A 25,057-nucleotide genomic window follows, 5' to 3' on the forward strand; every position below is an offset into this window, starting at 1 on the left:
ACCTCCATGCTGTTCTCCATAGCAGCTGTAGCAATTTACATTCCCACCAACAGCGCAAGAGGGTTCCCTTTTCTCCACACCCCCTCCAGCATTTATTGTTTGTAGATTTTCGATGATGGCCATCCTGATCGGTGTGAGGTGATACCTCACTGTGGTTTTGATTTGCATTTCTCTAATGATTAGTGGTGTTGAGGATTCTTTCATGAGTTTGTTGGCAACCTATATTTCTTCGAAGAAATGTCTATTTAGGTCTTCCGCCCATTTTTGGATTGGGTTGTTTATTTTTTGATACTGAGCTGCATGAGCTGCTTGTATATTTTGGAGATTAATCCTTTGTCAGTTGCTTCATTTGTAAATATTTCCTCCCGTTCTGACGGTTGTCTTTCGTCTTGTTTATGGTTTCCTTTGCTGTGCAAAAGTTTTAAGTTTCATTAGGTCCCATTTGTTTATTTTTGTTTTTATTTCCATTACTCTAGGAGGAGGGTCAAAAAAGGATCTTGCTGTGATTTATGTCCTAGAGTGTTCTGCCTATGTTTTCCTCTAAGGGTATAATAGTGTCTGGCCTTACATTTAGGTCTTTAATCCATTTTGAGTTTATTTTTGTGTATGGTGTTCGGAAGTGTTCTAATTTCATTCTTTTACAAGTAGCTGTCCAGTTTTCCCAGCACCACTAACTGAAGAGGCTGTCGTTTCTCAATTGTATATTCTGGCCTCCTTTGTCAAAGATAAGGTGACCATATGTTTGTAGATTTATCTCTAGGCTTTCTATCCTGTTCCACTGATCTATATTTCTGTTTTAGTGTCAGTACCACACTGTCTTGATTACTGTAGCTTTGTAGTATAGTCTGAAGTCAGTGAGTCTGACTCTTCCAGCTCCATTTTTTCCCCTCAATACTGCTTTGGCTAGTCAGGGTCTTTTGTATCTCCATACAAATTTTAAGATTTTTTTTTGGTCTAGTTCTGGAAAAAATGCCATTTGTAATTTGATAGGGATTGCACTGAATCTGTAGATTGCTTTGGGTAGTATAGTCATTTTCACAATGTTGATTCTTCCAATCCAGGAACATGGTATACCTCTCCATCTGTGTGTATCATCTTTGATTTCTTTCATTAGTGTCTTCTAACTTTCTGCTTATAGGTCTTTTGTCTCCTTAGGTAGGCTTATTCCAGGGTATATTATTCTTTCTGTTGCAATGGTGAATGGGAGTGTTTCCTTAATTTCTCTTTCAGATTTTTCATTGTTAGTGTATAGGAATGCAAGAGATTTCTGTGCATTAATTTTGTATCCTGCAACTTTACCAAATTCATTGATTAGCTCTAGTAGTTTTCTGGTGGCATCTTTAGGATTCTCTATGTATAATATCATATAATCTGCAAACAGTTACAGTTTTACTTCTTTTCTGATTTGGATTCTTTTATTTCTTTTTCTTCTCTGATTGCCGTCGCTAAAACTTCCAAAACTATGATGAATAATAGTGGTGAGAGTGGGCACCCTTGTCTTGTTCCTGATCTTAGAGGAAATGGTTTCAGTTTTTCACCATTGAGAATGATGTTGGCTGTGGGTTTGTCATATATGGCCTTTATTATGTACAGGTAGGTCCCCTCTATGCTGACTATCTGGAGAGTTTTTATCATAAATGGGAGTTGAATTTTGTCAAAAGCTTTTTCTGCATCTATTGAGATTATCATATGGTTTTTAATCTTTCAGTTTGTTAATATGGTGTATCATATTGATTGATTTGTGTATATTGAAGAATCCTCGCATTCCTGGGATAAACCCCACTTGATCATGATGTATGATCCTTTTAATGTGCTGCTGGATTCTGTTTGCTAGTATTTTGTTGGGGATTTTCACATCTATGTTCATCAGTGATATTGGCCTGTAGTTTTCTTTTTTGTGACATCTTTGCCTGGTTTTGGTATCAGGGTGATGGTGGCCTCATAGAATGAGTTTGGGAGTGTTCCTCCCTCTGCTATATTTTGGAAGAGTTTGAGAAAGATAGGTGTTAGCGCTTCTGTAAATGTTTGATAGAATTCACCTGTGAAGCCTTCTTGACCTGGGCTTCTGTTTGTTGGAAAAATTTTAATCACAGTTTCAATTTCAGTGTTTGTGACTGGTCTATTCATATTTTCTATTTCTTTTTGGTTCAGTCTTGGAAGGTTGTGCTTTTCTAAGAATTTGTCCATTTCTTTCAGGTTATCCATTTTATTGGCATAGAGTTGCTTGTAGTAGTCTCTCATGATTCTTTGTATTTCTGAAGTGCCAGTTGTTACTTCTCCTTTTTCATTTCTAATTCTGTTGATTTCAGTCTTCTCCCTTTTTTTCTTGATGAGTCTGGCTAATGGTTTATCAATTTTGTTTATCTTCTCAAAGAACCAGCTTTTAGTTTTATTGATCTTTGCCATTGTTTCCTTCAATTCTTTTTCATTTATTTCTGATCTGATCTTAATGATTTCTTTCCTTCTGCTAACTTTGGGGTTTTTTGGTTCTTCTTTCTCTAATTGTTTTAGGTGTAAGCTTAGGTTGTTTATTTGAGATTTTTCTTGTTTCTTGAGGTAGGACTGTATTGCTATAAACTTCCCTCTTAGAACTGTTTTTGCTGCATCCCATAGGTTTTGGTTCATCATGTTTTCATTGTTATTTGTTTCTAGGTATTTTTTGATTTCCTCTTTGATTTCTTCAGTGATCTCTTGGTTATTTAGTAGCATCGTATTGTTTAGCCTCCATGTGTTTGTATTTTTTACAGTTTTTTTCCTATAATTGATATCTAGACTCATAGCATTGTAGTCAGAAAAGATACTTGATATGACTTCAATTTTCTTAAATTTACCGAGGCTGGATTTGTGACCCAAGATATGATCTATCCTGGAGAATGTTCCATGAGCACTTGAGAAGAAAGTGTATTCTGTTGTTTTTGGTTGGAATGTCCTGTAAATATCAATTAAGCCCCTCTTGTTTAATGTGTCATTTAAAGCTTGTGTTTCCTTATTTACTTTCATTTTGGAGGATCTGTCCATTGGTGAAAGTGGGCTGTTAAAGTCCCCTACTATGACTGTGTTACTGTTGATTTCCCCTTTTATGGCTGTTAGTATTTGCCTTATGTATTGAGGTGCTCCTATGTTGGGTGCATAAATATTTACAATTGTTATGTCTTCTTCTTGGATCGATCCCTTGATCATTATGTAGTGTCGTTCTTTGTCTCTTGTAATAGTCTTTCTTTTAAAGTCTATTTTGTCTGATATGAGAATTGCTACTCCAGCTTTCTTTTGATTTCCATTTGCATGGAATATCTTTTTCCATCTCCTCACTTTCAGTCTGTATGTGTCCCTAGGTCTGAAGTGGGTCTCTTGTAGACAGCATATATATGGGTCTTGTTTTTGTATCCATTCAGCCAGTTTGTCTTTTGGTGGGAGCATTTAATCCATTTACATTTAAGGTAGTTATCGATATGTATTTTCCTATTACCATTTTCTTAATTGTTTTGGGTTTGTTTTTGTAGGTCTTTTCCTTCTCTTGTGTTTCCTGCCTAGAGAAGTTCCTTTAGCATTTGTTGTAAAGCTGGTTTGGTGGTGCTGAATTCTCTACTTTTTGCTTGTCTCTAAAGGTTTTAATTTCTCCGTCAAATCTGAATGATATCCTTGCTGGGTAGAGTAATCTTGGTTGTAGGTTTTTCCCTTTCATCACTTTAAATATGTCCTGCCACTCCCTTCTGGCTTACAGAGTTTCTGCTGAAAGATCAGCTGTTAACCTTATGGAGTTCCCTTGTATGTTATTTGTTGCTTTTCCCTTGCTGCTTTTAATATTTTTTCTTTGTATTTAGTTTTGATAGTTTGATTAATATGTATCTTGGCCTATTTTCCTTGGGTTTATCCTGTATGGGACTCTCTGTGCTTCCTGGAAGTGACTATTTCCTTTCCCATGTCAGGGACGTATTCCACTCTAATCTCTTCAAATGTTTTCTCAGACTCTTTCTTTTTCTCTTCTTCTTCTGGGACCCCTATAATTCGGATGTTGGTGCATTTAATATTGTCCCAGATGTCTCTGAGACTGTCCTCAATTCTTTTCATTCTTTTTTATTCTGCTCTGTGGCGGTTATTCCCACTATTCCATCTTCCAGGTCACTTATCTGTTCCTCTGCCTCAGTTATTCTGCTATTGATTCCTTCTAGAGTATTCTTTTTTTTTTTTTTTATGGTTTTTATTCTTCAATTTGTTAATATGGTGTATCACACTGATTGATTTGCGTATATTGAAGAATCCTTGCAGCCCTGGGATAAATCCCACTTGATCGTGGTGTATGATCCTTTTAATGTGTTGTTGGATTCTGTTTGCTAGTATTTTGTTGAGGATTTTTGCATCTATATTCATCAGTGATATTGGTCTGTAATTTTCTTTTTTTGTAGTGTCTTTGTCTGGTTTTGGTATCAGGGTGATGGTGGCCTCATAGAATGAGTTTGGGAGTGTTCCTTCCTCTGCAATTTTGTGGAAGAGTTTGAGAAGGATGGGTGTTAGCTCTTCTCTAAACGTTTGATAGAATTCACCCGTGAAGCCATCTGGTCCTGGACTTTTGTTTGTTGGAAGATTTTTAATCACAGTTTCAATTTCATTACTTGTGATTGGTCTGTTCATATTTTCTGTTTCTTCCTGGTTCAGTCTTGGAAGGTTATACCTTTCTAAGAATTTGTCCATTTCTTCCAGGTTGTCCATTTTATTGGCATAAAGTTGCTTGTAGTAGTCTCTTAGGATGCTTTGTAGTTCTGCGGTGTCTGTTTTAACTTCTCCTTTTTCATTTCTGATTTTATTGATTTGAGTCCTCTCCCTCTTTTTCTTGATGAGTCTGGCTAATGGCTTATCAATTTTGTTTATCTTCTCAAAGAACCAACTTTTAGTTTTATTGATCTTTGCTATTATTTTCTTTGTTTCTATTTCATTTATTTCTGCTCTGATCTTTATGATTTCTTTCCTTCTGCTAACTTTGGGTTTTGTTTGTTCTTCTTTCTCTAGTTTCTTTAGGTGTAAGGTTAGATTGTTTACTTGAGATTTTTCTTGTTTCTTTAGGTAGGCTTGTATAGCTATAAACTTCCCTCTTAGAACTGCTTTTGCTGCATCCCATAGGTTTTGGGTCGTCGTGTTTTCATTGTCATTTGTCTCTAGGTATTTTTTGATTTCCTCTTTGATTTCTTCAGTGATCTCTTGGTTATTTAGTAACGTATTGTTTAGCCTCCATGTGTTTGTCTTTTTTACGTTTTTTTCCCTGTAATTCATTTCTAATCTCATAGCGTTGTGGTCAGAAAAGATATAATTTCAATTTTCTTAAATTTACTGAGGCTTGATTTGTGACCCAAGATGTGATCTATCCTGGAGAATGTTCCGTGCGCACTTGAGAAGAACGTGTAATCTGCTGTTTTTGGATGGAATGCACTATATATATCAATTAAATCTATCTGGTCTATTGTGTCATTTAAAGCTTCTGTTTCCTTATTTATTTTCATTTTGGATGATCTGTCCATTGGTGTAAGTGAGGTGTTAAAGTCCCCCACTATTATTGTGTTACTGTCGATTTCCTCTTTTATAGCTGTTAGCAGTTGCCTTATGTATTGAGGTGCTCCTATGTTGGGTGCATATATATTTATAATTGTTATATCTTCTTCTTGGATTGATCCCTTTATCATTAGGTAGTGTCCTTCCTTGTCTCTTGTAACATTCTTTATTTTAACCTCTATTTTATCTGATATGAGTATTGCTACTCCAGCTTTCTTTTGATTTCCATTTGCATGGAATATCTTTTTCCATCCCCTCACTTTCAGTCTGTATGTGTCCCTAGGTCTAAAGTGGGTCTCTTGTAGACAGCATATATATGGGTCTTGTTTTTGTATCCATTCAGCCAGTCTATGTCTTTTGGTTGGGGCATTTAATCCATTCACGTTTAAGGTAATTATCGATATGTATGTTCCTATGACCATTTTCTTAATTGTTTTGGGTTTGTTTTTGTAGGTCCTTTTCTTCTCTTGTGATTCCCACTTAGAGAAGTTCCTTTAGCATTTGTTGTAGAGCTGGTTTGGTGGTGCTGAATTCTCATAGCTTTTGCTTGTCTGTAAAGCTTTTGATTTCTCCATCAAATCTAAATGAGATCCTTGCCGGGTGGAGTAATCTTGGTTGTAGGTTCTTCCCTTTCATCACTTTAAGTATATCATGCCACTCCCTTCTGGCTTGTAGAGTTTCTGCTGAGAAGTCAGCTGTTAACCTTATGGGAGTTCCCTTGTATGTTATTTGTCGTTTTTCCCTTGTTGCTTTCAATAATTTTTCTTTGTCTTTAATTTTTGCCACTTTGATTACTATGTGTCTCGGCGTGTTTCTCCTTGGGTTTATTCTGTATGGGACTCTCTGCGCTTCCTGGACTTGGGTGGCTATTTCCTTTCCCATGTTAGGGAAGTTTTTGACTATAATCTCTTCAAATATTTTCTCTGGTCCTTTCTCTCTCTCTTCTCCTTCTGGGACCCCTATAATGCGAATGTTGTTGCGTTTAATGTTGTCCCAGAGGTCTCTTAGGCTGTCTTCATTTCTTTTCATTCTTTTTTCTTTAGTCTGTTCCGCAGCAGTGAATTCCACCATTCTGTCTTCCAGGTCACTTATCCGTTCTTCTGCCTCAGTTATTCTGCTATTGATTCCTTCTAGTGTAGTTTTCATTTCAGTTATTGTATTGGTCATCTCTGTTTGTTTGTTCTTTAATTCTTCTAGGTCTTTGTTAATCATTTCTTGCATCTTCTCAATCTTTGCCTCCATTCTTATTCCGAGGTCCTGGATCATCTTCACTATCATTATTCTGAATTCTTTTTCTGCAAGGTTGCCTATCTCCACTTCATTTAGTTGTTTTTCTGGGGTTTTTTCTTGTTCCTTCATCTGGTACATAGCCCTCTGCCTTTTCATCTTGTCTATCTTTCTGTAACTGTGGTTTTTGGTCCACAGGCTGCAGGATTGTAGTTTTTCTTGCTTCTGCTGTCTGCCCTCTGGTGGTTGAGGCTATCTAAGAGGCTTGATGGGAGGCTCTGGTCTAGAGTATTCTTAATTTCATTTATTGTGTTGTTCATCATTGCTTGCTTGCTCTTTAGTTCTTCTAGATCCTTGTTAAACGTTTCTTATATTTTTTCCATTCTATTTCCAAGATTTTGGGTCATCTTTACAATAATTACTCTGAATTCTTTTTCAGGTAGACTGCCTATTTCCTCTTCATTTTTTTGTTCTAGTGGGTTTTTACCTTGCTCCTTCATCTGGTGCATATTTCTCTGCCTTCTCATTTTATTTAACTTACTGTGTTTGGGGTCTCCTTTTCGCAGGCTGCAGGTTTGTAGTTCCTCTTATTTCTGGTGTCTGTCCCCAGTGGGTGAGGTTGATTCAGTGGCTTGTGTATGTTTCCTGGTGGTGGGGACTGGTGCCTGTGTTCTGTTGGGTGGGGCTGGATCTTGTCCCTCTGGTGGGCAGGGCCACGTCCAGTGTTGTGTTTTAGGGTGTCTGTGAACTTAGTATGACTTTAGGCAGCCTCTCCGCTAATGGGTGGGGTTGTGTTCCTGTCTTGCTAGTTGTTTGGCATGTGGCGTCCAGCACTGGAGCTTGCTGGTCATTTGGTGAAGCTGGGTCTTAGTGCTGAGATGGAGATCTCTTGGCGATTAACATTACATGGGGCTGGGAGGTCTCTGGTGATCTAATGTCCTGGACTCAGCTCTCCCACCTTGGAGGCTCAGGCCCAACACCCAGCCAGAGCACCTAGACCCTGACAGCCACACGGCTAAGAAGAAAAGAAAAAAAAATGAACAGACAGAACCCCAAGACAGATGGTAAAAGCAAATCTAAACAGACAAAAATCACACAAAGAAACATATACACAAACACACACTCAGAAAAAGAGAAAAAAAAAGAAAAAAGGAAGAGAGCAACCAAACCAATAAACAAACAGACACATGCAGGGTTTATCAAGCCGATTGCAGGGATTTAGTCCGCTGCTCTTGAAGCTGCACAGAGAAATTTCCCTTTCTTTTCTCTGTTTGCACAGCTCCTGAGGTTCAGCTTTGGTTTTGGCCCCACCTCTGCATGTAGGTCACCTCAGGCGTCTGTTCCCTGCCCAGACAGGAGGGGGTTAAAGCAGCGGCTGATTAGGGCTCTCTTCCTCACTCAGGCTGGGTAGATGGAGGTTTATGGTAGAGACAATTGGAATGCAGGGCATGCCTGCAGTGGCAGAGCCTGACGTGCCGTTGCAACAGCCTGAGGTGCACCATGTGTTCTCCCAAGGAAGTTGCTCCTGGATCACGGGACCCTGGCAGTGCCGTGCTGCACAGCCTCCAGGAGGGTGTGGGTAGTGACCTGCGTTTGCATACAGGATCCTTGGTGGCAGCAGCAGCAGCAGTAGCACTCCATGCCTGCCTCTGGGGTCTGAGATGATAGCCGCAGCTTGCACCCATCTCCGGAACTCGCTTAGGCAGTGCTCTGTCATCTGTGGGCATTGCAGCAGGAAGCCCTCTCCTAGCGCACCCCGAGACAATGGTCTCTTGCCTCTCTGGCAGTTCCAGACTTTCCTGGACTCCATCCTGGCTAGCTGTGGCACACTAGCCCCCTTCAGGCTGTCTTCACACAGCCAACCCCAGTCCTCTCCCTGGGGTCTGACCTCCAAAGCCCAAGCCTCAGCTCCCTGCCCCCATCTGCTCTGGTGGGTGAGCGGACTAGCTTCTCAGGCTGTTGAGTGCTGGTCAGCACTGATCCTCTGTGTGGGAATCTCTCCACTTTGCCCTCTGCACCCCTGTTGCTGAGCTCTCCTCTGTGGCTCTGAAGCTCCCCTACGCCACTGTCCCCACCAGTGAGGGGGCTTCCTAAGTGTGTGGAAACTTTTCCTCCTTCACAGCTCCCTCCCAGAAGCACAGGTCCCGTCCCTATGCTTTTGTCTTTTTTTTCTTTTTTCTTTTGACCTAGCCAGGTACGTGGGGATTTTCTTGCCTTTTTTGGAAGTCTGTGGTTTTCTGCCAGCGTTCAGTAGGTGTTCTGTAGGAGTTTTTCCATATGTAGATGTATTTTTGATGTATCTGTGGGGAGGAAGGTGATCTCCACATCTTACTCCTCCACCATCTTGAAGGTCTCCTATGGGTGATTTTTTTTCTTTAATCAAATTTGTATTAAAGATAAATAGGATAAAGAAAATGATTTCTGAATTAATTTGCTACGGCCACCATAATGCCCACACAGACTGGAAGGTTTAATCAATAGAAATTTATTTCTCACAGTTCTGGAGGCTTGAAGTCCAAAATCAAGGTATGGGCAGGTTGGATATCTCCTGAGGGCTCTTTCCTTGCCCTGCAGACAGCCATCTTCTTGCTGTGTCCTCACGTGACCTTTTCTCCGTGTGTGCACATCCCTGTGTCTCTTTCTCTTTTGAAAGGACACAGTCCTATTGGACCTAAGGGTCCAAACCTTTTGACTTTATTTGACCTCAGTTACCTCTTTAAAAGTCCCATCTCCACATACAGTCACATTGGGGATTAATACTTCAACATACAAATTTGGGGGCCACACAATTCAGTTCATAACAGTTTCTGAAAGTGAAAAACTAACTTATTATATTTAAAAATGAAATAATGGAGCTATATAATGTAAAGTAGCAGATTTATATAAAATTGGGATAAAGAGAAAGCATGCGGACAAAGGATTGGGAGCTCTGTGCTTTAGTCTTGCCTTTACTCTTCATTATGTGACCTTGAACAAGTCACTTTCCTCATTACTGAAGAAAGGTTTTTACACATGAGGATTTCTCAGATTTCTTATGGTTTAAAATTATAGTTATTTCAAAATAAATTAGTTGCCAAAAAACTCTGAGAAACAATTTTAAAGATTAAAGTTATTATAGTAGAATGGTTTGCTCCACACACTGAGAGACCAAGTGCAGCCCATTACTTTACTTATTCAGAATTATAGTTAACCTGCTTAATCTAAGGTTCCATCCATCGGCGTAACAAGAGAATCAACTGTAATCAAATTTCCTATTTCACTTCCTCCTTTTCTCCTGAGGTTCAACAAAAAATCCTATGATTTGAATGGCACCTAGATGGAGAAAGGGCTTTAGTTTTCAATCCATCCTAACTGCAGTGGAGATGCTCAGTGTCCGTGTCCTTGTGCTCCATTAGAAGGGTGATGGTCTGTTCTCTCAATGTTTACCAGAGGTGTCCAAGCCTTGGCACCCTGTTTCCAGTCCACACAACCTTCCACACCAGCACCTCATCTGACCACCACCAGGAACTTCATGGGTGTGGGGCACAGAACTTGTGTCATTGAGAAACCTGCTATCTCTTAAAATCCCCAGTCTTGGGGAACCCAATGCTCTGCCTCTGAACTCAGGTAACTTCCAACATTTCATCCTTAGACCCTTTTCTGCTCCATTTCTTAATGAAAACAAAGTGCCATGAAATCTTCCTTGGGCCCTTAGATTACAAGGCTGGGGTTGGAATAGGGGTACAAGAAGAAAGTATTATCATCTTTGCATGAGTCTGCTTCTGATGGTTAATTTCATGTGTCAATTTGGCTGGGCCACATTACTCAGATATTTAGTCAACATTATTCTGAATATTTCTGACAAGATTATTTTGGATGAGATTAACATTTAAATCAAAGGACTCTGAGTAAAGCAGTTTACCCTACATAATTTGGTGGGCCTCATACAATCAGTTGACTGCCTTAATAGAACAAAGACTGACTTGTCCTGATCAAGAAGGAATTCTGCCAACAGACTGCCTTTTGGACTCAGACTACAACTCCAACCTGCCCTGCAGGTTTTGGACTTATATCTCCACAATAGCCTAAGCCAATTCCTTAAAGTCTCTTGTTTTCTTTCTCTCTAATACATATATATACATATATATATGTGTGTGTGTGTGTGTGTGTGTATACACCTATCTATGTGTATACATATCTATGAGTATACATATATACATAGATAGATAAATATACATCAAGAGATAGAGATGAGATAGAGACAGATAGGGAAATAGAGACAGAGAGAGAAGGGGGTGGTAAAAATGGCCCTTTACCTCTGTGATCTTATTCCAAAAGACACAAAACCCCAGTCTAATCATGAGAAAAACATCAGACAAATTCTAGTGGAGGTATATTATACAAAATATCCAATCAGTACCCCTCAAAAGTGTCAAAGTCATCAAAAACAAGGAAGGGCTGAGAAACTGTCACAGCTAAGAGAAGCCAGGAAGACATGACAACTACAACTAAATGTAATGTGATATCCTGGATGAGCTACTGGAACAGAAGAAGACATTAGGTAAAATATAAGGAAATATGAATAAAGTACGTACTTTAGTTAATAATAATGTATCAACATTGGCTCATCAAGTATAACAAATATGCCACACCAATGTAAGCTGTTAATAATAGGGGAACTAGGCCACAGGGTATATTGTAAGTCTGTACAATCTTTGAAATTCTTCTGTAAATCTGAAATTGTTCTAAAATCAAAAGCTTATTTTTAAAAAATCACATGACTACAGTAAGAACACAAATGGCATTTTAAAGAAGACTGGGATGTCCAGTCACTCTAAGAAAGTAGGAACAATGAGCATCAAAAATCTATTTGGAGTCTCTCTGCTGATGTCCCTAATGAGATTATACACTTACCTTTGAAACTTCATTAGTTCATTGGGAAAGGAAACAACACAGAAGTACTCTATTCTGGTGGGATCTGGTTTGTTTCCTTGTTTTGTTTTGTTCTATTTGTTTTTCTCTTTAATTTATGGACAGAGTTGAGGCAATCAAACTTCTCAGTTCATGGTATACGGTCATCACTGGTGCTTAATTCACCCATTATATTTTTATTATTTATTCCTGTTTATTCCAAAACTCACTCCTTTCTCCTCCCACCTCCCATTCTAACAAGCTTTATGAGAATTTGACAAAAGTTCACCATCTCTCACCACCCAAAAAACTAAAAAGTGATAATGTTGCCAGTGCCTTCTTTCTAACAGTAAAAGCCTTATCTGAGATTAAAATCACTTCAATAGAAGCTTTGGGGTGACAAGTGGTATTGAAAGCTCAGTTTTGTTTGAAAACTGTGGGTTTAATAGGACATTATTAAACCATTTAATCTCTCCTGTAGAGACATTTCATGCTGTCCCTTCAGGGAACTTTCCCTGTAGGAGGCCCTGGAGTCAGCTGTGCCCAAGTTGGTGACAGTTCAAGAAGTTCATCCTGTTCTAATTTCAACTGAGCTGCAAGAGCACTCACAGCAGGAAATTCAAATTTGAAAATCTCAAGGAAAAATACACACTGCCTTTCATTTCCAACCACCCAGGATATTAAACCCAGATGACCATGGTGAAGACAAGGGAAAGACAGATTGCAGAAATAAGCAGAGCTATTCTAAGTCACCAGGTCATTTCAAGTGAAAAATAGGCCCATTTGATTTCTAGGGAATTCACTAACCTCCCTAAAGGGAAGAGAAAGATGCCCTTAGAAGATACTCCATCAAGGGAATAGTGTTATCTAAGGAAATTGTTTTGCAAAAATTAAAGTTCAGAGTTTTACCTGCAGTGATGTTGGTTTTGAATCCAGCATCGTTAGGTCATTCTAGCACCTTGCTTCAATCAGACCCCAGGAAAACTTGTGCATTGTTTCTCCTCAATCTGGCACTCAAAATACACCTGCCAACCTTTGTTCTTCTATAATTTGCATGACGCCCCAGATAAGACAAGAACAGAGCTTTAGAGGAAGGGAAAAAGGCTCAAATCCCAACACAGCTGATTCAATTCGGCCTTATTCCTTGTGAGACCTTGGGGAAGTGGATAACCCTTTCGAGGCATCAGTTTCAGCATTTTAGGATTAGAGAAAACAGTACTAATGGGGCACATTCAGTGGTTTGACTCTAGTCAAACTGTAAGGTAAAAGTCATGCAGATTTTTTGTTTAATCTCTGAAAATTCTGCTACTTTGGAATCCATGTGCCACTACATATTTTATAAAAGACCAGCAAAGCCAGGTTTTCCTCCAGGGTTGGAAAAAATGGCTGCCTCTTTATTTAAGGACCAGATGAAGCTGTTTGCTTGCATTTGAGGGCGGTGTCGAATGGGAATTGTTTAGATTTAAATTTTTAGAATTGCACTCAGCACAGCTGATGCTCACAAAATGAGAAGCATTTGAAACAGAGAACATTTTAGGGAATAATGGTTTCATGTGCCCATCTCAGTAACTCCAAGCCAAACACTAATTAGTAGAGGGCTAACCAGAATTGAATGCACTATTTAAATATATCCTGTGCAAACTCCTTCCTTCTTCCCCTTACCTCCTCCCATTTTCCTCCTTCTCCCTCTTTTCCTCTTCTGCTTTTTCTCCCTATTTCTTTCCTTCCCCCATGCAAGTTGCAATGCACCCAAGTTAAATGCATGTAAGATTGTATGAGGCAATTCTGCTACATCAACCTTGCATCATGGTGTTAAATGTGATAGAGTGTGAAAGGCAGGTAATCCAATGCCTGGTGCTTCATAGGTGGTCAGTAATGGCAGCTGATGTTTAAAACTAAGGCTTGCCTTTTGTCCCTTTAGTGGAAAGTAGCCGCATAGCACAGGGAGATCAGCTCAGTTCTTTGTGACCACCTAGAGGGGTGGGATAGGGAGGGTGGGAGGGAGACACAAGAGGAAGGAGATATGGGGATATATGTATATGTACAGCTGATTCACTTTGCTATAAAGCAGAAACTAACACACCATTGTAAAGCAATTATACTCCAATAAATATGTTAAATAAATAAATAAAGAGTAAACAGTGACAACAAAAAAATAAATAAAATAAAATAAAACTAAGGCTTGGCTCTGTCGGCCCCGCATACTCTCACCTCCACTTCCTCCTCATCAAAAGTGACAAACGTAATTTCAAGACCTGGGTTTATTCTACCTTGGCTTTTTCCCAGAACTTCATTATTACAAAAACCTTTATTTCTGCTCTGCTGAAAGACTGGAAATTCATACACACTCACATCAAAATTTCTGAAGTTTAGGAAAAGTTATTCAGAACCAAATTTATATGAACTAGAGTTTCACAGTGAAGAAAAAAACAAGATTGAAAAGGAAGAACAACATATTCAAGGAAGTCAGTATGAGACAATAGAAGATAGAATCTGGAATAATATGTATCTGAGTTTAAAAACTTCTCTGTAATTTTACCTTGGGTATTTTGCTTAATTTCCCTGAGCCTCAGTTTCTCCAAAAGTGAAACCTGGTCTTCTCATTAGTTACTGGAGCAATGAGGTTTATCCTCTATTCAACATCCTAGAGAGAGAAAACTCAACAAGCGATTTGTATTGATTAGAGTCCAGACTGGAAAACAAATAGCACCCTAGATATTTCAGCAGAGAATTTAATACAGGGAATTGGTTAAACAGGTTGAACTACTGGAGATGCAAAAAGGAAACACTAAGGTGGAGCACACAGATAATACGCAGGACTGGGGAATAAAAGGGAAGAAGTTTAGATGTTCAGAACCTGGAAGCTCAGAGGAGGAGCCCTGCCAGGCTGGGACTTAGACCGCTAAGAAAGTGCTGCCTGCCAGGTGCCAGTCCTCAGAAACTCAGAGGAGGGACACAGGGGAGTTGGAGCTCAATCTCTGAGGAGGGGGTGGTGCCCAACTGGCATTGGGATTTCTGAGAGGTACGACTGGGACTGCTTCTGGGATTGCTGAGAGAAGCCATTGACTTGAGACAAAATGCCTTCTGGGGACGACGCTAAGAGGAAGAGATAGCAAACAGTAAGAAGCATGTCCCTTTTCTGTCCTCCATCCTTCCTGTCTCCCTCCAAGTCCTCCTATGGATCCCTTACAGGGATCCAGCTGGCAAAGGAGAACTGTAATTTTCAGAGTCCCAGCTCAACAGCCCAAGGTCAGGGATAGACACATGGGTGTGGAGCTGAAAAACAATAGCTTAATGACCAGCACATTGTTCCTGGTAAAACCACATAATATAGCTAACACAGGATCTAGCATTGACTCTTTAATCTTATATACCAATTGGAGGAAGCTAAACTTTTTTAAAGAATGAACATTGATGGTTATTTCCTAGAAAAACAGTATTGTAGTTGGTAGCATAGATTTGGAGGGAAAAAGCCCTGGTTTTAAAATCTGGCCGCCTCGTTTCCTAGCTGTGTGACCATGAGCAAATTATTTACTTTTAATAATATAATAACTATTTTAATTATTTTAATAACTATTTTTATTATTAATAATTATTTAATTATTTCATCTCATGTTGAAATTCTGTTTCTTGCCTCCTTGACTTCCAAGTCTCCTATGCCTTCACCTTCTCTCACAGCTCCAAACTGAACATCTCCAAAAGCCTGATAAAGATTTCCATCTAGATGCCCTGTTTCCTAACTATCCACTTATCTAAAAGTCAACCAATATTTAAATTAAGTTCCAACCTCACAAATGGCAGATACTCAAACAAAATTAATTTTTAGTTTATTAAGTTAAATGTGTATTCAATGCCTATATGTGCCAGGCGCCATGCTTGGCACCGAAAATACAAAAGTAATTAAAACATAGTCATTATCCTCAAATAAAGTCATGTGTGTAGCATACAATTATAAAATATTGCAACAGTGAAGTAGTCTGTACAGGTTCTTAGAGGGGCACATCTGAGGGAATACCTCATTCTGGAAATGGCAAAGAAGTCTTTCTGGAGAAGATGACAGCTGAGACAAATCTTGAAGAGTGAGTAGAAAGTATTCAAGTGAAGACATAAAGGATATGGAAATATTTAAAACAAACTCATCAATTATCTTTTTTCTATTACATTTTCAATGTCTCATTTTCCAAGAGATTGCATCCTGATTCTAAAACATAATAATAATATTCTTTATTCAATCAAATCACTTTCTTAAGCTATCATTGTTCCAACCTTCTGAAAAGCAATATACCTCCTCCCCATCTAAGTCACTTAAGAATCACCATGTACTCATCATCTGAGTTTAATCAAGTTATGCTTCAGATTTTTAGACAGAACCAAACATTACAGATGTTAACACTCCCTTTGTACAGTTGCCCAAACACATTACCTCCTGCCTCCCCAGTGGTAATCATTATCTTGATTTTGCATTTATTTTTCTTTTGTGTGTCTTATACTACTATTGCCTATGTATGCATCCCTAAAATATAGAATTTTGTAGGTTTTTCAAACTTTATATAAATGATGTCGTACTATATTTTGCAGCTTGCAGGTTGCTTTTTTAACTATACTACTTTGTGTGTTTGAACTGTGTCTATAAAGAAACATATAGTCTCATTCATTTGTTTTAACTGTTATAAAGTATTTCTAGTATTTACACATCACAATTTAGTTAACTATTATCCTGTTCATTCAGATTACTTCTGGTGTTTTGCTATGAATGTTTTCTATGAATGTTTCTGTATGTGTCTCCTGGTGTACAATTAGCAAGGAGAAAATGGAATTCCTGGACTGTGGTACAGACATGTATTACCACTGTTGGTATCCAACCCAAATCTTTTCCCCCATTTATTGTGTTCTCCCCCCACCCCAGGTCTTAGGGGTGAAATCTAACGTGGAGCATCTGAACCTGACCCTGAACTATCAAGCATTCATTTCCCCATCTCATCTGCCCTTGAGGGTGGACTAAAGAAAAGAGGGAAAGACCAACTCCCCCTGCTTCCTCTGAGAACAATTCTTCAGAGTAACTTTCATTCCAGAGCTCCCCTCGGGGTCAGGGGGAGGTAAGCTCTGTGGGACTCTGCCTGAGATTTTACCATTACTTGTCTTCCTCTCCTTCCATGTCTTGCTTGCCCACTCCCTTATTAGTTTTCTCTGAGAGCACTTTCTTAATCACTTGTACACAAATCTCATCTCAGGGTCAGCTTCTGGAGGACCTGACCAAAATTGAGCCACATTTCAAACTGACCAAATACTGCCGAAGTACGCTCTAAATTGATTGAACTGGTAGTACTCTCCCCAGCAGGGACATGTGATTTGCCAAGTCTCTACATCATCCTCAAACTTTGGAGTTAGACAACTTTAATTTTGTTCTTTCAATCTGACAGGTGTGCAAAAGGTATCTCATTGTTTTATTTTACATTTTCCTTATGTCTGTTGGACATTCACATTTCCTCTTCTGCTGATTGCCTGTGTGTTGTTTTTATCCATTATCCTATTGAAGTGTTTGCCTTTTCTTACTAATATGTAGGAGTTCTTTTTATTTTTATTTTTTTAATTAATTTTTATTGGAGTATAGTTGCTTTACAAATTTGTATTAAGTTTCTACTGTACAGAAAAATGACTCAGCTATACATACACATGTATCCCCTCTTTTTTGGATTTTCTTCCCATTTAGGTCACCACAGTGCATTAAGTAGAGTTCCCTGTGCTATACAATAAGTTCTCATTAGTTATATATTTTATACATAGTATCAGTAGTGTATATGTGTCAATCCCAATCTCCCAATTCCTCCCACCCCCCACCTTTCCCCCTTGGTATCCATACATTTGTTCTCTACTTCCGTGTCTCTATTTTGGCTTTGCAAATAAGATCACCTATACCATTTTTATAGATTCCACATATATGCGTTAAAATATGATACTTGTTTTTCTCTTTCTGACTTCACTCTGTATGACATTCTCTAGGTCCATCCACACCTCTAAAAATGACCCAATTTCGTTCCTTTTTCTGGCTGAGTAATAATCCATTGCATATATGTACCACATCTTCTTTATCCATTCCTCTGTTGATGGACATTTAGGTTGCTTCCATGTCCTGGATATTGTAAACAGTGCTGCTGTGAACATTGGGGTGCATGTGTCTTTTTGAATTATGGTTTTCTCTGGGTATATGCCCAGTAGTGGGATTGCTGGGTCATATGGTAGTTCTATTTTTAGTTTTTTAAGGAACCTCCATACTGTTCTCCATAGTGGCTGTATCAATTTACATTCCCACCAACAGTGCAAGAGTGTTCCCTTTTCTCCACACCTTCTCCAGCATTTACTGTTTGTAGATTTTCTGATCATGGCCATTCTAACCGGTGTGAGGTGATACCTCATTGTAGTTTTGATTTGCATTTCTCTAATGATTAGTGATGTTTAGCATCCTTTCATGTGTTTGTTGGCCATCTGTATGTCTTCTTTGGAGAAATGTCTATTTAGGTCTTCCGCCCATTTTTTGATTGGGTTGTTTGTTTTTTTGATATTGAGCTTCATGAGCTGCTTGTATATTTTGGAGATTAATCCTTTGTCAGTTGCTTCGTTTGCAAATATTTTCTCCCATTGAGATTCTGGAAGTTAAACCTTTGAAATTTACATGGGTTGTAAAGATCTTCACCTAATCTGTGACTTGCCTTTTCAATTTACGCTATCTTATAGTTGAAAATTTTTCACTTTTATACATTCAAAATTTATTTCTCTTTTTCTATAGAGTTTGTCCTTTTTGGTTTTGATTTTATAAAATCTTTTCCAAACCCAAGGTCATAAAGATTTTCTCCTATATTTTCTTCTAAATATTTAAACATTTGCTTGTCACATTTCTGTCTTTAGCCACTTTCTGTATGGTGTGTGGTAGGGATTTGATTTTAATTATTTCTTTCCAAATAGCTTTTTGCCATATGATTTTTTGGCAAATAGTTTCTAATGCCATTTGTGTCATATACCAAGTTTCCACAAAATCATGGACCTCTTTTGTTGCATTGGTCCATTTGTCTAACCCTTACCCAATGCCAAATGTCTTAATTACTATGGTTTTAAATAATAATTCTCAATATTTTAATAATTTAATAACTCTTATTCTATGGTAAGGCAATTTATCATCTTTTTTTTCTAAAATTTGATTCTGTCCTTTCCTTCTTCCACATGATTTTTAGGACAAGCTTTTCAAAACCCATGAAAAATTAGAGTTTTAGTTAAAATTCCACTGAATATCTAGAATAACTTTGGAGGACTGAGATCTTTATGATATAATCTTTCTATCCATGAACATATATCTCTCAATGTATTCATGTCATTTTGACTTTCAAAAATATTTTATAATTTTCTCCATAAAGATATTAAATACCTTATGTTAAATTTACCCCTTCATACCTTACAGTGTTATGTTGTTATATATTCCTCTTTGCTACTTCTGGTGTTTAAGATGGCTATTAACATTTGTACATTGATCTCATAACTTATAAGCTTGTTGAGCTCTAGTCTTTCTGTTTCAAGATTCTATTGGATTGTTCTATGGAGACAATCGTCTGCAATTAAAAACATTTGCTCTCCTCCTTTCAAACCCTAATCTCTCTCTATCTTTGATTTATTGCATTGGATATGTTTTCTAATATAATGATAATAGAAATGTTTAAATTGCCTTCTCTAATTTTTCCTGACACTAGTAAGAATATTTACAAAGTATTATAATTCATTAATAAGTTTGCTGTAAATTTTTTTTTAAATAATCAATTTGATGAAGTTTCCTTTTATTTCCAATTAGCTGAGAATTTTTTTAAATATATAATATGTCTGGGTATTGAATTTTATCAACTTTTTCCTCCATCTGTTGATATGATCATATGGTATTACCTTTTAATCTGTTAATATAATGAATTACATGATTAAATTTTCTCATATAGAGCTATCCTTACATTGCTGGAATAACCTCTACTTATACCTGAGAGTATATATGTAGACCACACATATGCTGAGTTCGATTTGCTTATATTTTATTTAGGATTTCTGCATTTGTATTCCTAACTGAAATTGATTTGTAATTTTATTTCACTTTCTTGGTCTAGTTTGAATATCAACACTAGAATATTGTCACAAAATAACCTGAGTAGCTTTCCCTCTATTTTAATTCTTAGAAACAGTTTTATAAAATGAGGATCTTCTGTTCCTCAAAGGACTGGTAAAACTTACTTGTTAAAACCATCTGGGCCAGAAGCCAAATGATTTTAATCCTTGTGTGGTGGGGGTGATGGGAGTCAGGGTTAACAAGGAGAGAGAGGGACAATTTTAAATACTGTCTCAACTTCTTTGATGATTACTCTTTTATTTAGGTTCTCTAGCTTTCTGACTCAAATTGGTATTTTAAACAAATTTTTCTAGAAAATTGTTTATCTGTTGAAATTTATTTTTATAGCATAAATATGTTTATAGTATTTTTCTGATGTTTTTATAGCCCTATTGTATACATAGTTACATATTCTTTTTCATTCCTTCGCACCTTTCTATTCTTATCAGTTTTGCAAAGGACTTACCTATTATTATGTTTTTTTAATCAAAGAACAATGTTTAGATTTTCTTGGTTCTTTGTATAGTCCCTTTATTTTCTGTTTAACTTTTTGTCTTTTGTTTCTTTTTCCTATGATCTTTAAGTAGATATAGATATAGATATAAGCTTACTGAACCAAACACTTAATTCATCTGTGTTCAATCATTTATTCATGAAGAAAGGTACTTAAGGTACTATTGTTGGTGTAAACTTCCAATATTTAGTCATTTTCATTGGGTTTTACTCTTTAACTCATTAATTATTTTCAAGTATAATTTTATTTTTGAAACATATTGCCATCATTTTTTAATATTTTCTTATTGATTTCAAATTTAATTGCCTTCTTGTTAGAGAACATGGAATTTATTACACTGATTCTTTGAAATTTATTGAGACTTCTTCTGTGTCCTAATGTGATCATTGTGTAAATGTTACATGTGTACTTGAAAGGCATCTAGTATTCCCCTTTTGTTCAACTCAGAGTTGTATGCTATCTATTAGAGTTAGCTTCTTAATTGTGCTGCTTAAATTTTCTCTGTTCTTACTGTTTCTTCGCTTGTTCTGTAAGTATCTGACAGGGATTGAATCTCTCACTAAAATTGTTGATTTGACCATCTCTCCTTATACTTTGGTCCATTTTTACTTTATGTTTTCCAAGAATACGCTGTTAGGTGCAAATGGATTATGATTGTTACATCTTCTCAGAGCACTGTTCTTTACACAATTGTCCTCTTTTTCTAGTAATGCTTTAAACCTATTTTGTGTCATATTAATATTGTTACACTAATTGTTTACTTTCCCAGCTCTTTGTTTTTAACCTCTCTGTGTGATTTTGTTTTTGTGGTGTCCTTCATCAGCAGCATATGGCTGGATTTTGTTTTGTTTTTATATTCATCTCAGTCTTTTGAAGCCTTAATCTACTTAGACATATTGTAATACCTGACATACATGGAATTATTTCTGCATCTTACTTTGGGTTTAGAGTTTGCCAGCTTTTTTTTTCTCTTTGCTCCTTCACATTTTCTTCTTTTCTTGTCTCCATTAGGTGGATTATGTTTTTTTACATGCCCTTTTTATCCACATGGAGACTTTATTTCCATGGTTTTAGTTAACTGTTTAGCATACATAATTAGCTATACATTATTCTAATACTCTAAAGATTATAGTATTTTATCTTCCTCTTAGACACAACAAGGATTTCACACTTTATATCCATCAAATGCCTCCCCACTCCCACTTAGTTTTAAGAAAAACATGAAATTGGTTTTTTTTAGTTTTGTTTCTCAATGAAATTTTTCATTGTACTTTATTAATTTCAGTGCCCTCCATCGTACTTGTATCCCAGGGCTTCCCTCTGCATTCACTTTTCTACCTTCTATAGAATATCTTTAATAATTCTTACATTGACAATCTTGGTTTAATAAACTCTTGTAATTTTATATACCTAAAATATATTCATTTGCCTCCTTTCTTGAATAATAATTCAGCTGGGTTATTATTCTTGATTGCAACTGTACTTAAAAGTTTTCTGGCCTCTGTTTTTGCTGACTGAAAAGTCTAGTATGAGTCTAATTGCGTCTAATTGCTGATTCTTTGTAGGTACTCTGTCTTTTCTGTCATGACTTTAAGATTTTCCTTTCTCTCTGATATTTTGCAGTTTCCCTACAGTGAGAAAACTGTGTTAAACCCAGAGCAAATTCCTCAGTACTATCTTTAATTCACGAATTCTCCCATTGTGTCCAGTCCAGAGACAATTTTGTTAGGGAGCAAGCCTTATTATTCCCCACTCCTGAGGATCTATATGGAGGGACGTTCCTTCTTCCTGCTCCACCCCTTCCATACTCCTTCTACCTGACTGCTGAGTGACAGCCGTTACTTCACATTCTTTGATTGTACGAAGCCAATCCATCATAAAGGCTGTCAGCCTGGGAGTTCAGTCTTTCTCCTTCTGCATTCTGAACTGGTGTGAGCAATTCTGGGTGCCGTGCCACCCCCAAATTTTCCATGGGTGGGATCCAGACTGTGGCGTGGGGATAAGAGGCAGGGCAAGCAGGAAACATCAGCAAACCTGTTTGGCACTTGGTTGCATATTGTGGCCTTGTCCTCCAACCCAGCTTTTGTAGCAGTGATAAAACTCACTTTTTACTTTTTTTAAAATTGAGATGTAATTCACATACCATAATATTCACCCCTTTAAAGTGTACTGTTTTATTTATTTTCAGTATACCCACAAAGTTGTGGAACCGTACCGTTTAGTTCTAGAACATTTTCATCATGACAAAAACGAACCTTGTACCCATTAGCAGTCACAACCCCTACCCAATTCCCAGCTCCTGGAAACAACTAATCTACTTTCCATCTCTGTGGATTTGTCTATTCTGGTCATTTTGTATAAATGAAATCACACAACATGTGGCTTTGTTTTGTCTGGCTTCTTGCTTTTAATAAAGCTCACTTTTACTCTCTATCTGGCTCCTGAATCTACCTCTCAATTTGTTTCAAAAGTGTGGTGTAAAGAGGAGTATTATTTATGGAGCCCACAAAACCACACGTAATTTTCTACTTCTTAGTTTCAATAGCTATACTTTTAATCCCCAAGGGTTATTTATAAAGTCACTTGTTCTTAGCCTAGCTTTATTTATTTCTTTTCCCATTTTTTTAATAAACTCTTTGTATTATAATATACATATAGAAAAGTACATAAATCCTAAGTATATATAACTTAATGAATTATCACAACCTAGTCAACATATAAAATATTATTATTATCCCAAAGTTCTCTCAAATGTCCCCTTGTACCCTCTCTCTTCATCCTACAAAATTACACTATACTTATCCTGACCTCTAAAACCACATGAGTTTTGTCAGTTTTTAAACTTTATAAAACAGGAATCATATGGTACAGTTTTTTTTGTATTGGGTTCTTTGGCTCATCTTATCTGTAATACTTCAGTTTTAATAGAAGGTACATATTTGTTTCTTGCTTTGATGCCTTAAACACACATAAAAGTTTTTGCCAGACTGGTTCCTAAACAATTTCATTTGGAGTGAATTCATGTTCTGATTTTTTTAAATTTTGTTCATTATCCTTTTCAGCATTAATTTAAAATTTTGTTTATAAGCTTGCTTGGAGTAAACAGATTTTTTTTTTTTTAATTTAAATGCTATCTTTGCGTGTGTGCTTGTTTCACCTTTTCACACTCACACCTTTCCTGTATAGAAGTTTTGTAGTTATCTCCACTGGTCAGATCCAAGCCTGCTCCATTATAATGGGAATGCACAGATACAGGTGCAAAGCCACCTGGTAACTGGAACCTAGTTCCTAGTCATGAGACTGTGTTTTTGTCCCTCTGAACCCCTGTTCCCACTTCCACTTCCCAAACTCCTCCCCACCCCACAGCCCACAGCTTTTTAAAGCCAATGACCAAATTACACATCATGAGGCACTTTTTTTATTACAGTCTCCTTTCCCAAGTGGTAGAGACTGTGCAGCCTCACTCAGTGGCATTGCTGTGCTCCCCCACCTCACAAGGAGCACAGTTGCAGAAACTAAGATCCACTCCCGGCTTCAAAATAGAAAGCCCAGTAGGTTTGTGCTACAACTGTCACCAACACTGTGTATTTTTATTGGCCTTGAATTTAGAATCTCCCACTAAGTCTTTTATAACCTTTTTTACTTTTATAAATCTATTACTGTGTGCTTGGGGAAAAAAAAGTATTTACACAGCACGAACTCGTTGCCCCATCTTGAACAGATGTTTCTTTTTTTAGGCCTTTACAAGCTGATTTATGACAACAATGCTCTCCAAAAAGGGTTCTCTTAAGTGATCATCTAGCTACTTCATCTAAGAGATATACTGGCTTTCTCTCAAGCCTTACCCTCATTGATCTTCTTGGGATATTTCATATTGAGCAAATCCCTGGGTCTAAGACACTCTCACTTCATTTGTTTTTTCTGATTATCTTCCTTCCTCTGTTATTGTTCCTTTTCTAGTTCATACTCACTCTGTGGAACTCCCCATCCCTTAATGTATGAATTCTCCAAAGTAAATCTCTGAATTTGTCCCTCTTTTCCTCCTCTCTACACTCTCCTTGGGTGACCTCCTACAATTCCATGTCATCAAATGTCATTTGTACTCCCAAGGCTCTGCTTATAGTGCTAATGCTTCTTCCTACTTTCACTGTCACATTTTCCATTGTTTTCTGGACATTGCCAACTCGATAAGCTGCCAGCTTCTTATGCATACTCATCCTAGTTCCCACTGTTACCTCCACCAGATCTGTTCTTCCTCCTCAGCATCACCGCTTTTCCAGACACTTGAATAAAAACTGCTAAGGTAACTGCTACTTCTTTCTTTCCCTTGCCCTGCACAACTAGTCAGTCATGAAATCCCACAGGTTTGACCCCTATCCACTTTTCATGGTTACTCCAGCTACTTCTCTAGTTAGAGCTCTAATAACTTTTTACCTGAACCATGTAATGGTCCCCAGCTCATTTCCCTGACTCTAGTCTCTTTGTTCCCTAATCCACCTGATATTCAGCACCCACAGTCATCTGCCTATAGCTCAGTTTGATCAATTCATTTCTTTGCTTGAAAACTGCCAGTGCCTCCACAGTTCCTGCAGGATAGCATACAACATATTTTGGCTGCCTTTCAAAAGAATCAGTGACCTGGCAAAAATCCACTTCTTATGCATCCTTCTAACCATGCTTCCAACCAGTTAACCCGCTAATCATGTCCTATGTTCTAGCCACACCTAACTTCTCCATGTCACCTTTAAAAA

The sequence above is a fragment of the Balaenoptera ricei genome, chromosome 5 (assembly GCF_028023285.1).
Source record: "Balaenoptera ricei isolate mBalRic1 chromosome 5, mBalRic1.hap2, whole genome shotgun sequence".
Taxonomy (NCBI): Eukaryota; Metazoa; Chordata; class Mammalia; order Artiodactyla; family Balaenopteridae; genus Balaenoptera; species Balaenoptera ricei.